The sequence below is a fragment of the Amphibalanus amphitrite genome, unplaced genomic scaffold (assembly GCF_019059575.1).
Source record: "Amphibalanus amphitrite isolate SeventyFive unplaced genomic scaffold, NRLGWU_Aamphi_draft 000528F_arrow, whole genome shotgun sequence".
NCBI lineage: Eukaryota > Metazoa > Arthropoda > Thecostraca > Balanomorpha > Balanidae > Amphibalanus > Amphibalanus amphitrite.
The window spans coordinates 235,704-252,444 of record NW_024882022.1 but is presented as its reverse complement, the minus strand read 5'-3'; positions in this window follow the sequence as shown (position 1 = coordinate 252,444).

Sequence of the window (16,741 nt, the reverse complement as noted above, 5' to 3'; positions counted from 1 at the left end):
CGCCGTTTCGCCCCTGGTGGAGCTAGCGCGTCGCGGAAAAAACGAGCGTGTGCGCCGTTACGAGACGCAGAGATTGGTACCCGATTTTAAGGTCCTAGGTCAACCGGTGACCTCTGAGGTCAGGTCAAGTGCCCCAGGGTACGGTTCAGTTTTTGGTGAATAACTTCGCAAAAAACGGCCGCAGAGCCGCGATTTTGGCAGCATCGTGTTCGCCTCGCTCAGGCGCGTCGAATGATATACTTTTTATCCGGGTCAGGTCAACTTGGGGTGTTGACCTCAGGTCAAGGTCAGGTCAGCACCCCCAGGTCACGAAGTTGGTCGAAAGAGGTCATGTCGCATATCATTCGATTCGGCAGGTCTTCCTGAGTCCATTGGTGGCTTTCTCGACTCGCTAGCTCAATTTGATCAAGAGTTATTGACGAAAAACTAATATGACCTTGATGACGTCATAAATGACGTCACGCAAGGTCAACATTGCAAAAGTGACGCATCTAACCTTGCAAGGAGTGCATCAAATCACGATTCTGTGTGCTTGAGATAGTTGGAGATCGTTCCCGGCGCCAGAATAGCAGTTTTCATTTTTCCCCATTGACTTATAATGGTGAGGTCACGAAAATGACCTGACCTCATATGACCTTTAGGAAAAATCCGAGATATACAAGTTGTGAGACTCATAATGGATACTAGATCCTGCAAGTTTCATTTCCCTGTGACATCTCCTCTGGCAGTGAGGGCGTTGCGAAGTTGCGACATCTGAAGACCGTGCAGAGGTTCACTTATGACGTCATAGGTCAGTGACCTGACCTGACCCAAAAATGCGGTTGGTGTCAAAAGATGCGGCTTGGATCAAAGGTCAGGTATGCCAAGTTTCAGCTTTCTATCGCCAGCGTGTTCGGAGCTATCGCGAAAAAACCCTATGGGGGGGGGGCGGCACCCGCCCCCCCCCCCCCTCGGCCGGCGAGGGTTAACCCTCGCCCTTTGGGGGGGGGGGGTCGAACGGACTCCCCTCGGTTTTTCGCGAATAACTCGCGTAAAAAGCGGCCGATCAAGACGTAACTTTTAGTACCCTCGCGTTGATCAATTTTACACCTACCCTGAAAATTTCATGACCCTGACGCAAATAACCTTTGACCTGTGACCTACTTTTCGAGACCATGTTTGGCCGGAACCGCGATTCAGCGTATGTCGGCTCGCATTAGCAGCGCGTTTGCAGTCTTTTCGTGGTTTCAAGCGTTCAAACATGTGATATGATGTTGCCCCCATGCATTAGGGTGGGTATCAAGGTCACCTGAAGGTCAGGTCAGGTCATTGACCTTTGGTGACCTCGGTTCACTTTTTCGAGTTTGACATGTTTCTAGGCCAGTTTTTCGAGCTGAATTCGAATTTAGCAACCACATGAACGTTTACAAAGTAGTTTTGGTGCCTTCGTAACATGTTACGAGGCTCTCAGAGGCGGTTGCCACCTACTACAAATACCCGGCAGGACCTCTACTGGTTGACCTGACCTGACCTGACCCGACCTGGCCTAAATGAATGAAGACATCATCTGTGATCAAAACTAGCATGATATTCGTGATCAGCACCCCGAAAAACCCCATAGCAGCCACACTACGACGTTCTAACAGGTTCCAATTTTCCCGCCTTTTGGGTCATTGACCTGACCTGGAAGGTCAAGCGATGACCTAGGACCTTAAAATTGGGTATCATCGGCTTCCTCTCGTCACGGGCAACACGCTCGTTTTTTCCGCGAAGCTCTAGCTTGATCAGGAGCGAAACGGCAAGGGGTTATACCTTATACGTTCGCGGCTGGAAAAACACCAATACGGGCGAGGGTCAAGTTGAAAGTTCTTGGAGGTAAGCTATGGTATTTCTGAGCATGATTAATAATGCAAATAGAGTGAATAACCTTATGCTCATGTTATATGTTGCAAATTGATATAATTAAAACTAAATTGATATATTTCGATATTGCACCGTCATCAGAATACTCGAGGGCAGCGCTTTTCGAGGAGCGCTGTGGCCCGAAGGTTTGAACTTTGAATTGTGAAAAACGCCCGCCCGCCGCGAAACGCAAACACCGCAAAACGCGCAAAACGCACGCCCGAAACGCCAACGCAAAGGCCGCAAAAAATAAACAAACGCCCGCCCGCCGCAAACCGCAAATAAAAAAAACGCAAAAACGCCGCAAAACAATAAAACCGCCCGCATCGCACGCCCGCTAACCGCCAACCGAAAACGCCTAAAAATCGCCCGCCCGCCGCCAAAAAAAAAACACCGCAAAAAACGAAAAAGCGGCCGCCAACCGCAAATTTAACACCGCAAACGACGCAAAAAAAAGAAAACCGCCCGCATCGCCCGCCCGCCCGCCCGCCGCAAAACGTAAACACCGCAAAACGCGTAAAACGCACGCCCGAAAAGCCAACGCAAACGGCAAAAAAATCGCCCGACCGCCGCAAACCACACAGAAAAAAAACGCCGAAACGCCGAAAAAATAAAACCGCCCGCACCGTACAGACGCTAACTGCTAACCAAAAACGACTAAAAGTCGCCCGCGCCGCCAAACGCAAACACCGCAAATAAGCGCCCGGCCGCAGCAAGATAATAATTTGTCAACGACTGGCTTACCTCTAGGCTGGTCATTTTCACAAATCAAAAAGATATCTGCAAAAATCTCCTAGATGAAAGCGCCCGATTAAAAAACGGATGGCACGTGCGTGTTCCTCGCCCCCAACTTTCTTCAGGTCAATCGTCATTTGGGTCACCTAACGCATTGACGACCGGCTGGGTGGAATGAACATTGCGCCAAGAAACGCAAGTATATTGTCAAAAAGAATCCCCAGAATGGTGGATCCCAAAAGTTTGAAACTACCACTTTGGCCCACTGGACGACACCTTAAACAGTTGCCGACCGGATGACACCCATTGTTTGGTCACCCACGCCATAGTATGCATCATGGGTGCGCCGAAATGACCAAAAGTCCCAATTTCCGGTGTGCAGGGTCATTTTCAACGGCACGTGGCACGTGGTTCTGGACTTTTCCGGCCACTTTGCGACATACCCATGGGTAGTGCACCGAATGGTGGTTGATCTGCATGGAAGAAAATGGGGGGTCGTTTGGATCGTTTTCGAGCAATCTGCCGTGGAACGCATTTTTTCATTTTGCCCATTGGCTTAACACGGGAATTTTCAAAGTCACGTGGCACGTGCACCAGATGGTCCGCGGAGGGGAGACCCATACCAGAACGTAGATCACCTGGCCCACTAGAAATCCTGAAAAAATCAGAATTTTTGGAGCAGCCGTTTTCAAGAGCATCAAGTTGTACTGATCTCAGGCAGCTTTTGCCAAATTGTCAGGGAACTCAGATTTGTTTTTCAATAGAAAAACACAATTCTAAAGAATAGTGTTTTAACTATTGACAACAAACCTTCGGTTAAGAATAGCAATTAAGCAGCGAAACAAAGCCGATTCAAACGGAATACAAAACGTGCATCTTTTGATATGGTTCTCGTTGGATAAGGTCGATCAGTACGTACAATCATTCAGGTGCGTGTCAACATTTGCACATTATACATGGTAATGCTTTCAAATATACATAATGTACATAATGCCAAAAATACATATACGTTTACAATATACATACTTTGCACAATAGATATTAGATGGATACATAGATGGATGGATACATACTTTACATAATAGATGGATACATACATATGCGCATACAGTATACAATATGCATAATAGATACATACATAATATGTATATACAATATACATAATACACATAATATATAGTTGTCTATTTACTCATACATACACATGGCATATGACAATGTTAAACAATAGGTATTCTACAATATTGTATGCTACGCTGGAGCTACCGGAGCCACTGGGGGTGTGTATGACGGGGGATTGAGGAGAGGCCATGATGAGGTTTGTGTGTTGAGGTGGGGTCTTTGGTTTCTGATTTCGATTGACTCGGCTATTTTGAGGTTTGGTACATCTTTACAATAGAAAAACACAATTCTAACGAATAGTGTTTGTCTTTTCAAACAACCTGCGGTTACAAACTTTTTCGATCGACACGCTAAACGACTCGGGCCCTACTATGCTGGTTGGGTGTGTCCTAGCTGCATGATCTCCGAGTGGAGTGTCCTTGGTTTGGTTTTTTGCGTCCCTCAAATGCTCGTGAAACCGCTCCCGGATGCGTCTTTTAGTTTCTCCTATGTAAATGTTGCGGGCCAAGTGCGAAGGCTAGTCCATTCGCGAATGGCCTAGTCCAAGTGCGATAACGCACTTGGACTAGGCCGTTTACGAATGGACTAGTCCATGTGCGTTATTGCAGTTGGCCTAGGCCGTTTGCGAATGGACGGGCGTTTATGCTCCCAGTCCAAGTGCGAAGTCAGGCCAAGTGCGAAATATCCAGCAAGAGGTCATCTGGAGTCAGCATTTTCACATAATGTGCGCAGAATATGGGAGAAAAGGTATACAAAATTTGGCTTTGCTGCGCGCCGCCGTTTTCTCGTGATCTGTGAAAAACCACAGGGGGGTTGAAAGCACCCCCCCCCCTGCAGTGCGCGTACTGTTAAATGCAATGCAACACAACAGTTTTTCGAACACTCACCGCACCGCACTCACCACACACAAGCCGCACCGTCCCGGTACACCACACCAGAGCAGAATGAATCGAGCGCCACAAACTCGACCAAGGTCAGGTCGGGTCATCAACGGGGAGCCCGGAGCACGGTACTAATGGTCTCCGCACACCACGCGACTCTCCGCTGTTCGAAGGTCACGGGGATATTTGACCTCCCCCAGATCCAGATCGGTGGCCGAAGCCTGGCCAGCGGCAACACGTTGCTATAATTTCCGCGTTGTGCAGGGTTCAGCGGAAAGTCGCATCCCGAATGGACCAGGTGTGTGGAGACCTTAACCCAGAGTTGCGCCAGCTCGCAGATCTGCTCCGGAGAACAAACTAAACGCAGTGGCGTCGCCACGGATTTTCGACTAGGGGATCTGGTCGGACGGTGAGTCAAAGTAATCCCCACCAAATACTCCTCGGATTTAGACAATTTTATTTTGAGAATGCACCAAAATCGTTTTTAAAATATTTTATTTTATTCTTGATCTATTTTCGTGGCCAAGAGTGTGTGTGTGGGGGGGGGAGGGGGGGGCGTCGGACCACCATATTTTCAAGAATGTGTGTGGGGGGGGGGTCCGGACCCCTCCGACCCCCCCCCCCCCCGTCGGCGACGCCCCTGCATCGACCAGCGGTCCCCCATTCATTCGGAATCGTACCCCAATCCGAGGATCCATGCTTCCGGCGGCTAAGTGCAACGCCACAAACCCGTCCGTTCGCAAACGGCCTAGGCCATTCGCGAATGGCCGGCCATTCGCAAACGGACTAGTCCGTTTGCAAACAGACCGCCATTCGCAAACGGCCTAGTCCATTCGCGAATGGACTAGTCCGTTCGCAAACGGACTAGCCTTCGCACTTGGCCCGTAACATAAATACTAGTTTTGTCTTGGCACATGTTACACACGATTTTGTACACAACGTTTTTGGTGTGGCAGCGACCAGGCAGCCCCGCCTCACAAGTGTGACATTTCCTTGTACACTCGGGGGCAGATTGATGTTCTACAACTCTTTATCCACCGGGTTCCTATGGCTCAGCATTGGCAGCAGCCGCCTGATACCGGTAGACTGTGCCGCTTCACTTACTTGTCAAGCGGCACAGCCTACCCACCCGTATGACACCGGTCTGGGTCGGTGGCTTTAAGGTGATGTGGGCCGCCTGTGACGTCAGCGCAGCGGTGAGGGCCGAGCCCGGAGGCATGGCTCGGGTCGGCGCGGCGCGGCGGCTGGCGAGGGCTGGGGAGTGAGGTGGGGTGGGAGCACGGACATCGTGCGGCTGAGCGAGTGTAGTTAACTTTCGCGTCTCAAGGCGCCAATTATTCTACCTAACAATTGTGCTAAAGCAGTTGTTAAAATGTCCTATCCCCAAGACAGCGCCTATAATCATACTTGCAATGCACATTACGACACACTTAAGCGTGACAATGGGACAGCCGATAGAACTTATGTCACTCGTGCATCGAGGTGCGGAGCTATATTTTGTATAACATATTAGTATTAAGGCCTTGATTGAGCAGATTGGTGTCTATTGTTTCGCACGGCAATCTTCCAGAGACGTGGGAACTGGGGATTATGAGTAGTGCCGCAGCCAACGCCCCAATTTAAAACGATTATTACTGTCGCTCTAATATGTGGTCGCAGCCCCCCAATAGCAAACCGTTCCAACTAGGAGCCAAAAAGTCGGCCACTCAGGGGATTTTGAACCGGGCTTCTCCCACCGGCCAATTCACGACACGAGCGTTCATCCACTGAGCTACCGAGAATGGTCCCCGTCTGCACAAAACAAAATGACATTGACCCGCTGACCGCCAATGACAGTATTGTGACATTTGATCGCGTTTGACCGCGGCGGGTGGTCGCTGGTCTCGGCAGCTCAGTGGATACACGCTAGCGTCGTAGGGTGACCAGTTGGAGAAACCCGGTTCGAACCGTCCAAGGTGCGCGACTTATTTGTTCCTAGATGGAACGGTTTGCTATTGGTGGCTGCGTCCACACATTAGAGGAACAGTAAGATTTGCTTAACCCTCGCCGGCCGAGGGGGGGGGGGGGGCGGGTGCCGCCCCCCCCCCCATAGGGTTTTTTCGCGATAGCTCCGAACACGCTGGCGATAGAGAGCTGAAACTTGGCATACGGGGCGTTCCACGACAAATCGACAAATAAAAAATTAAATTTGCACCCTCATATTTTATTCTTCGTTGAAAACTGGTGTAAGGGGTTGTGATGGGCGGGGAAGCCAGCTGTGGCAAGGATTTTTTTCTTCGAACAACTGTTTCCGAGATATAGCCTCGGGCAATTTCTGAATTTCGCGCTGCAGCCCTATGTTTGGCGGCCTATAACTCAGAAACTATTGGTTTCTTACGATAAAAACTTTATATGGTTCAACTCACAATCAACCAACAAACATTTTGGCTATCTCGGATTTTCAATTTTTGAAAATTTTGATCACGTGACCTTTTGTCCTATTTTTCGAAGAGTGACCTCGATATTTTCCCCACTGAAAGTTGCAATTTTGTCTGATGACGATTAAAGCCTTATCGATTGTCATTCATATGCGATAATAAAAAAAGTGGTTATCACCCTGCGTTGACCTCAGGTCAGGTCATTTTTATGACCTGTCCATTATTACGAGCGGGAGCGACAGCGAGATCTCGAGAACAAAGCAGGACAGCGACAAGCAGTAAACGGCACAGGGTACACATGGATAAGGTCTACAATTTTTACTCAGGTCATTTTCAGGTCAGGTCAAAGATGACGTCACAGGGGTAAAAAGAAAGTCTAAATGGCGGTACTACATATATATGAAGTTTTTCTCGAATAACTTTCGAAGTATTCCAGCTAGGAACAAACTAATAGCACCATCGTGATCCTCTCGTCGATCCGCATCGAAACATATGTATGTTGACCTCGAAAGGTCGAAAGGTCAAAAGTTGACCTCAGATCACGTGACCTAATGTCAACTTTTGACCTTTCGACCTTTCAAGGTCAACAAACATATGTTTCGATGCGGATCGACGAGAGGATCACGATGGTGCTATTAGTTTGTTCCTAGCTGGGATACCTTGAAAGTTATTCGAGAAAAACTTCATATATATGTATAGTGCCGCTATTTTGACTTCCTTTTAGCTCCTGTGACGTCATCTTTGACCTGACCTGAAAATGACCTCAGTAAAAATTATAGACCTTATCCGTGTGTACCCTTTACCGTTTACCGCTTGTCGCTATCTTGCTTTATTCTCGAGATCTTGCTGTCGCTCCCGCTCGTAATAATGGACAGGTCATAAAAATGACCTGACCTGAGGTCAACGCAGGGCGATAACCACTTTTTTATTATCGCATATGAATGACAATCAATAAGGCTTTAATCGTCATCAGACAAAATTGCAACTTTCAGTGGGGAAAATATCAAGGTCACTCTTCGAAAAATAGGACAAAAGGTCACGTGATCAAAGTTTTCAAAAATTGAAAATCCGAGATAGCCAAAATGTTTGTTGGTTGATTGTGAGTTGAACCATATACAGTTTTTATCGTAAGAAACCAATAGTTTCTGAGTTATAGGCCGCCAAACATAGGGCTGCAGCGCGAAATCCAGAAATTGCCCGAGGCTATATCTCGGAAACAGTTGTTCGAAGAAAAAAATCCTTGCCACAGCTGGCTTCCCCGCCCATCACAACCCATTAGACCAATTCTAAGCAAAAAATAAAATATGAGGGTGCAGGGCACTTGTCGATTTGTCGTGGAACGCCCCATACCTGACCTTTGATCCAAGCCGGATCTTTTGACACCAACCGCATTTTTGGGTCAGGTCAGGTCACTGACCTATGACGTCATAAGTGAACCTCTGCACGGTCTTCAGATGTCGCAACTTCGCAACGCCCTCACTGCCAGAGGAGATGTCACAGGGAAATGAAACTTGCAGGATCTAGTATCCATTATGAGTCCCACAACTTGTATATCTCGGATTTTTCCTAAAGGTCATATGAGGTCAGGTCATTTTCGTGACCTCACCATTATAAGTCAATGGGGAAAAATGAAAACTGCTATTCTGGCGCCGGGAACGATCTCCAACTATCTCAAGCACACAGAATCGTGATTTGATGCACTTCTTGCAAGGTTAGATGCGTCACTTTTGCAATGTTGACCTTGCGTGACGTCATTTATGACGTCATCAAGGTCATATTAGTTTTTCGTCAATAACTCTTGATCAAATTGAGCTAGCGAGTCGGGAAAGCCACCAATGAACTCAGGAAGACCTGCCGAATCGAATGATATGCGACATGACCTCTTTCGACCAACTTCGTGACCTGGGGGTGCTGACCTGACCTTGACCTGAGGTCAACACCCCAAGTTGACCTGACCCGGACAAAAAGTATATCATTCGACGCGCCTGAGCGAGGCGAACACGATGCTGCCAAAATCGGCGCTCTGCGGCTGTTTTTTGCGAAGTTATTCACCAAAAACTGAACCGTACCTTGGGGCACTTGACCTGACCTCAGAGGTCACCGGTTGACCTAGGACCTTAAAATCGGGTACCAATCTCTGCGTCTCGTAACGGCGCACACGCTCGTTTTTTCCGCGACGCGCTAGCTCCACCAGGGGCGAAACGGCGAGGGGGGGTCGTACCCGCCCCCCCCCCCCCCTCGGCCGGCGCGTATGTAGAAAACCAATAGGTCCGGCGAGGGTTAAAGTTGGACGCCGCGCTATCCAAAAACCCCAGTTCCCAGGTCTCTGGACGATTGCTGTGCGAAATAGTAGACACCAATGAGCTCAATCAAAGCCTTAATACTTATCTGTTAAAAAAATATAGCTCCGCAACTCGATGCACGTGTGATATAAATTATATCGGCTGTTCCAATGCCACGTTTAAGTGTGTCGTAATATGCATGGCAAGTATGATGATAGGCGCTGTCCTGGGGATAGGACATTTTAACAACTGCTTTAGCACAATTGTTAGGTAGAATAATTGGCGCCTTGAGACGCGAAAGTTAACTACACTCGCTCAGCCGCGCGATGGTCCGTGCTCCCACCCCACCTCACTCCCCAGCCCTCGCCAGCCGCCGCGCCGCGCCGACCCGAGCCATGCCTCCGGGCTCGGCCCTCACCGCTGCGCTGACGTCACAGGCCCGGCAGGCGGCCCACATCGCCTTCCAGCCACCGACCCAGACCGGTGGCAATGGCATACGGTGTGGGTAGGCTGTGCCGCTTGACAAGTAAGTGAAGCGGCACAGTCTACCGGTACCAGGCGGCTGTTGCCAATGCTGAGCCATAGGAACCCGGTGGATAAAGAGTTGTAGAACATCAATCTGCCCCCGAGTGTACCTGCCGGGCAGGGAGGACTTTGCATGGCTGACCTGGTGAGGTGTTGCGCTAGTGTTTTTCCACTGGTCCAAGCGACCCGCGCATTCAAACCCGAACCCCTGAAGACTCCATCCATCCGTCGTGCTAGGGTTTCGTCGATGTATGAGTGTGATAGGGGAGAGTGGGGAAAGATGCCCAGGGTTTTGCTATGTCATATATTATTCGAAAATGACGATGGGAAAGCAAAAACTTGGAGCTTCAACGGAAGCCCACATCATTTTTCTCCAAAAATATCACACTTTCGTGCCTGAAATATTATAACTTTTTTTGCTATTAAGCATTTTCCTGAAGAAGTGAAAGGGGGCATCTTACCCCACAGGGTGGGAAAGACGCCCCCTGACGTTGGGAAAGATGCCCCCTGCACTATAAGTGACATGAATGGGCACGTGAATCGCCTGAACGAATCAGTAGTCCCTTCGAGCCTGCAGTAGACACCAAACGTCATCATAAGGGCGCTCAAAAGTAGTCGCAAGGGGCTTCAGAGGTCATCGTTAGGGCCATCATAACCCAGTGCGGCCAAACAAGCCTCCGTGGTGGCGTTCGGAGACCACTTTGGGGCTCTTATAGGTCTTCATGATGCTTGAGGGCCCTCGAGCCCATCGTGGGGACCTCCGATGCCAGCGCGGCCCGTGGGGCCAACGTGGGAGCCCTCAAAGGATGTCGTGAGGGGCCCTGGAGCCAATAATGGGGCCCACAGAGGCCGTCGTGAGGGCTCTCAGAGTCAGATGCCGCCCAAAAAGTCGCTATGTGGGCCGATAGACCGGCATGGGGAGCACCCGACCGTACTGGACTCTCAATAGTCCCAGATCGGCTTTTGTCCACATCACAAGTATGTAATAAATGATTTGACGGGCTGTTTGAAGGACAGCCTACGGATTTAGGGGGGCGTCTTTCCCCATCAGGACAGGGGGCATCTTACCCCAAGGTACCGAAGTAACATTAAATCAGTACAATTTGTTAGCCATAAAACTACACCCTGAAACAAACTGTTTGGGACACAGTACACGCATGCTAATGTATCACGACTATAGCAAGGGGCGCAAAAATTATTTACCTTCTTTGATATTTACAATGTTCTGACACCAAAATATTTTTTGAAAGCAGCAAATAAAAAACATGCAATCATCAGCCAGCCGTTGCCCAACTGAGCTTCGCAATTTTTTGTGCAGTTAACAAGGCAGGCTTCCGCTTTACGCTAAGAACATTAATTTCCAGGTCCGATTCTTTGTTTCGCCGCTAGAGGGGGTGGGGCGTCTTTCCCACCCTGGGCATCTTACCCCACTCTCCCCTATATGTAGGTTCGTTTTTTGTTTCAAAAAATGAATGAATGGAATTCCAACGATGTTGTGCTCTCGTGATAATCGTCCTAATTAGCGCTAACTCGTATCGTATCGATCTATTACATTCGCAATCTGCTGTCTTGATATCGTCTCGTCTCGAACTCTTTTATTTGCCCTATCATCAAATATATTATTTCATTTCATTATATTATTTCGAGTTCATACATTAAAACGATGGTCCTCCGGCGACACGTTCAAAACAACTAGTGAGCATCCAAGAAAGAAAAACATTCATCTATCTTGATTTTTCCAATTTGATTTTCATTTTTCTTCAATCTTCGCTCAAATCACCAAGGACGTGCGATCCACAATTGCCGCTTTCAATCAAAAAATTTATTTGAGTTTTTAATGACGTCAATAGCAAAGAAGTGGCAATATTTTTTGTGTCTCTATAAACAGGCATAAAAATTATGATTTATAAAAAATAACACTACCTATACAGTTACCCGGAAGACCAAAACACTACCTATACCCGGTGTCAAAAAAATACAAAATAGCAAAATAAAAAATAACACTACCTATACCCGGTGTCGCTGTTGCCACTATGCTCCAAGGTCCTGGAAAGGCTCGTCTGTGACTCGCTGCTGTCTCACTGTCTGCCTGGTCTTCCTGACAGTCAGCACAGCTTCCTGAGGAGACGCTCTTGCGCCAGCAACTTAGCCTGCTTTCTCTCCCACGCATGGGATTCTATTGCTGCTGGCTCGCAGACGGACACAGTTTACACCGATTTTAGCTCTGCTTTTACTTCAGTTAACCATCAGCTGCTTTTGCACAAACTGAGAACATCGTTTAGTGTTTCTGACAAAGCGTATGCCTGGCTCGCATCTTATCTGTCCAATAGGCGCCAGCGCGTAGTGCTGAACAGCGTAACCTCTGACTGGACTTCTGTCAAGTCTGGGGTGCCAGAAGGCAGCATCTGTGGACCTTTGTTTTTTATCTGCTACACTGCTGACATTCCATCTATCATCAACACAAACTGTATCATGTACGCGGATGATTTGAAACTTTTCAATCGTGTAACCTCTAACGACGACGCCGCCGTCCTGCAAGCCGACCTTGGTCGGCTGGTGCGATGGTGTGAGGCATGGCAGCTAAAATTGAACCCAGTCAAATGTTTTGTTATTTCGTACACGCTCAAAACCCGGCCAGTTACATTTGATTACCAGATCACTCATATTTCACTGCAGCGCAAGGTAGAGTCACGTGATCTCGGAGTGATACTGGACAGCAAGCTGACATTCGCGCGTCACATAGACACTGTTGTGGCGAAGTCCAGACGCACGCTCGGGTTGTTCATTCGGGGTATGCAGCAGCCTCGCAACCTGCGCGGCGGGGCCCTTGACGTCAGAGCATTGCGTACTGCCTACTTTGCGCATGTCCGATCACTCCTGGAGTATTGTAGTGTCGTCTGGGCCGGCGCTGCAGTGACCCACATGAAACGACTAGACCGTGTGCAACACAAGTTCCTCATTTGGCCCGCATCTCGTTCGGACCATCCCACAAACTGCCTGGATTACGAACATCTACTGTTTCACTTTCAGGTTCCATCCATCAAATCGAGATTTCATCAACACGACCTCATGTTTTATTCAAGATTTTCCATGGTCAGATTGACTGCCCGCAACTAGTCTCAAGGTTCTCACTCTCAGCACCTAGTAGAAGGGTGCGCAGCATCAGGCTGTGGAATATCCCACCAGCACGAGTCAATACTGTCAAAAACTCTATGTTCGGGCGAATTCCAAACAGCTGTAACGCCCTCGTAGCCGCGAACAGTACAGTTGACTTTTTCACGGCAACACTTGGAGCCTTCAGAACTGCTGCATATTCATTCGGTCAGGCCGCCGGTGTGTACTAGCATGTTTCCTTTTAGTGTATACTTTTAGCTTGTTTTCTTTTTAGTGTTGCTTATAGTAGATACCTACCTATGTTATGCCGTGCTTTTAACTACAGTGTTGTGAATCGTTTGTGTTTTCACCTCATCTTGTTTATGATTTTATGTACTGTTTTGACTGCACCTGTTAAAAGGGCGTTTGCCTGTGGGTGCTTGTAGTAAATACAAGTTAAAAACTTGCTCTCAAACAAATATTAAGCATCATATTTTAACATTTTCAGAAAAAGACGTCATTTTTTTAGTAAAGTCAACAGCTCGCGTAAGAAATATCGTGTTCAGGGTTTTCACCGTCATGTGAATTACGTGTTCAGGGTTTTCACCGTCATGTGAATTCGCCGTAAGTAAGGTTTATGCTCCCTTATAATCTAATTCCATTGGCTTCGTTGATCAGCATTTTCTGTTAGCGGTCTCTCACACACCAGTTAGAATATAAAGCGCCAGTTTTGTATTATGTAATTGGACTTGCCGAAAATCCAGAAATACATCAGATACAGAAATACAGAAAGAGTTATTTTAGATAATATTTTATGAAGTCTTAACCTGCCTTTACCTAGACGTTGTTTCTTTTTCTATTACCTGAAAGAATTATTGAACGCAGGGCTGCGGAGTCGATGGATTTTCGGCGACTCCGACTCCGACTCCGACTCCGGCTTTGAAAAACCAGCTCCGACTCCGACTCCGACTCCGGGCAGAATTGTCGACTCCGACCGACTCCAACTCCCGACTCCGACTCCGCAGACCTAGAAGGGCTGCGGAGTCGACAGATTTTCGGTGACTCCGACTCCGACTCCGGCTCGGGTTTCTAAAATCGACTCCGACTCCGACTCCGGTCACAACTGTCGACTCCGACCGACTCCGACTCCGACTCCGACTCCGACTCCGACTCCGCAGCCCTGATTGAACGCTTGTCTTCAATAGCTCTGTAAGGTGCTCTCCTAATGACCAGGTGAGATTGATTTGAGAGGGATGTGACAATGCAACATGTTGCATTTTCTGAAACTGTCAAGCTCTTGATGATGATGGAACAATTGGTACACTCGGGGGCAGATTGATGTTCTACAACTCTTTATCCACCGGGTTCCTATGGCTCAGCATTGGCAGCAGCCGCCTGGTACAGGGACCCGCAGTTGCTACTGTACACATATATTACCAATTTAGCATTGCGCTATTATTTGCTAAGTGCTGGCCATTGGAGAAAGGAAATGTAGCGCAAAGTATGGAGGAATAACACATGTTTGCTCCTAGGACGTACGTTTTGTATAATTCCTCTTACCGCAACAGATATTCTTCCAAAACTACAATCGTGCTATTTTTCCGCGCCGGTTGCCTCCCCAGAGCCCGTCCTTGGTATCGCCTATAGCTTCCGTTCCCGCTACGTGAATGAAAGTCACGTGACTACTACAGGTTTGCGCTCAGTACTAACACACCTAGCCCGAGGGCCGGTCCGTAGCGGGGAGGGGTAGAACGCCAGAGCTCCAGCGCAGTGGAGGTGGTGGTGGCCCGTATCATAAAGAGGCAACCGTAAGCAGAACTATAATTGCCGCAGTATAAGATTATGATAAAGTTTTCTTTAAATGTATTGATTGACAAGAAAGTGCAATGCTTATCCGATATAATAAAACGGTGCCTTGGAAGAACTATAAAACATATTCAGCAACGTATAAATTTCTGATACAGGCCATGACCTTTCACCTTGCCTCCGGGGAGGACCGCTCAGGAAGCCACATACCGAACGAATCGAAGCCTCGCAGCGCGGCGGCAGAGGAGGTGGATAAACCATCGCCAGATCTTTCGGTTACTTATGTTTCCAGAAGAAGGGGGGGGTGGAGGGTGAGGGCTGTTTTCAACCCACTCGTCCAATCCTTTCCTTATTAACTTATAGCTTACCGAAAAAATGCAACACAATGGTGGCCGTCACGAGATGTAGCGAAGAGTGCCTCAGCCACACCGGTTTGGAGTAAACTTTAAGCATTGGAATTCAGGCCAGTGATCCTGGAGCATTATTCTATTTTTGTCGTGCATAAGCTGGGATGACGTGGTCCAAGTTAATTGCGAAGAAACTGTTTTCGTTTCAGAGCATTTATGAGGCTAGTCGCGCCAAATAGTATACGTTTGTTGCAAAATGTCAAATAGAATGTTGACGTGCTATCCATATGATGGAATTTATTTGACACAAGAAGTCAAAAAGTGGCATCGTTAGTCATCCTGCATACCTATAAATCGATTCGTCACCTTGGTTCGAGCTCAATAGTTCTTTTCGCTGATGATCGGTTTCGTTTTCTTTCTTTTGGGGGGGGGGGACAGTTCATGAGCCAGTAACCACACTCCCTAGTCCCCCAAACAACAATTGTTGACAAATACTGTGATGGCCTAAAAAATGCCCTCAGTTGTGTTACGTAGGGGAGAATGAGGTAAGTTGAGCCGCCTTTTGTTTTTCGTAAGCTACAGGCTAACTTACTCAGGGGCGGCGGATTCGGGGGGGCAGGGGGGGCAGCTGCCCCCCTGGCAAAATCGTGGGGGGGGCAAAAGTATCTTTTTGCCCCCCATAATTTGTGACAAAGCTTAGACAAGAAACCATATACCTGATTATTCTGTTCGATCATCTGAGTGTTGTAACCAGATGCCCATATACTTTCATACGTTGCCTTTCTTAAATGGCAAGCGTTCGCGTTCAATTGAAGTTTCCTCTCTTCAACCTAGTTTTGGAGGCATTATAAGCGTCAACGTGACGCAGCGGCAACCCAGGGCCCTGATTCACCGATGATAGCAGCACGCTGCTTTTACACGTGTCAAATTGGGTTTCCATGGAAACATCAACAAGCCCATTGCTCCAACACTACCGCAAGTGTGACGTCAGCTCGCGCAATTTGATAGCAGCGTGGTAGCAGCGTCCCGTGAAACACCGCCCAGGCTTTCAGTGACCGCTTACAGGGGCGACAGATACGAGGTGGCAGAGGAGGCATCGTCCCCTAAGAAACTTTTGGAGGAGGGGCAAACGTATATTCTTGGCCCTCCATAATTTGTGCCCTAAACATGGGAAAATTTCCATAACCTGATATTGCAGCTATGCGCTCCTACAGTTTGTCTAACAGTGCCTTTTGAATATGTGTAAATGCTAACCATTTCCGCTTTATATCATTTTTTTTTGTCTTTTTAGATTCGATTTAGAGATAGGTATTTTAAGTGTGCAAGAGACGCAACTCATACCTTCAGTGGTCGTTTGCCGCTATTTTGTACCTACATAAATGCCAAATCGCAAGCGAGCGGAGACGGAAGGGCTAGCCATTCGCTTGCGGGTAGTTAGGACTGATGAGCGCTCATAATAAGCCACGGTCGTACGCATTGACCACATTGACCAATGCACGGTATGGTATGACACCCAAAGGCCGGTCATCATAGATCTGCTTTGGGCATTCGGAGGCTTGTGTGGGGCCAGTGTTAAAACTGGATGCTCACAGTTCAGTATCCGCTTTATTTCAGTTTTCACTATTAAAAAAGTAAAAATTAATGATGGAAAC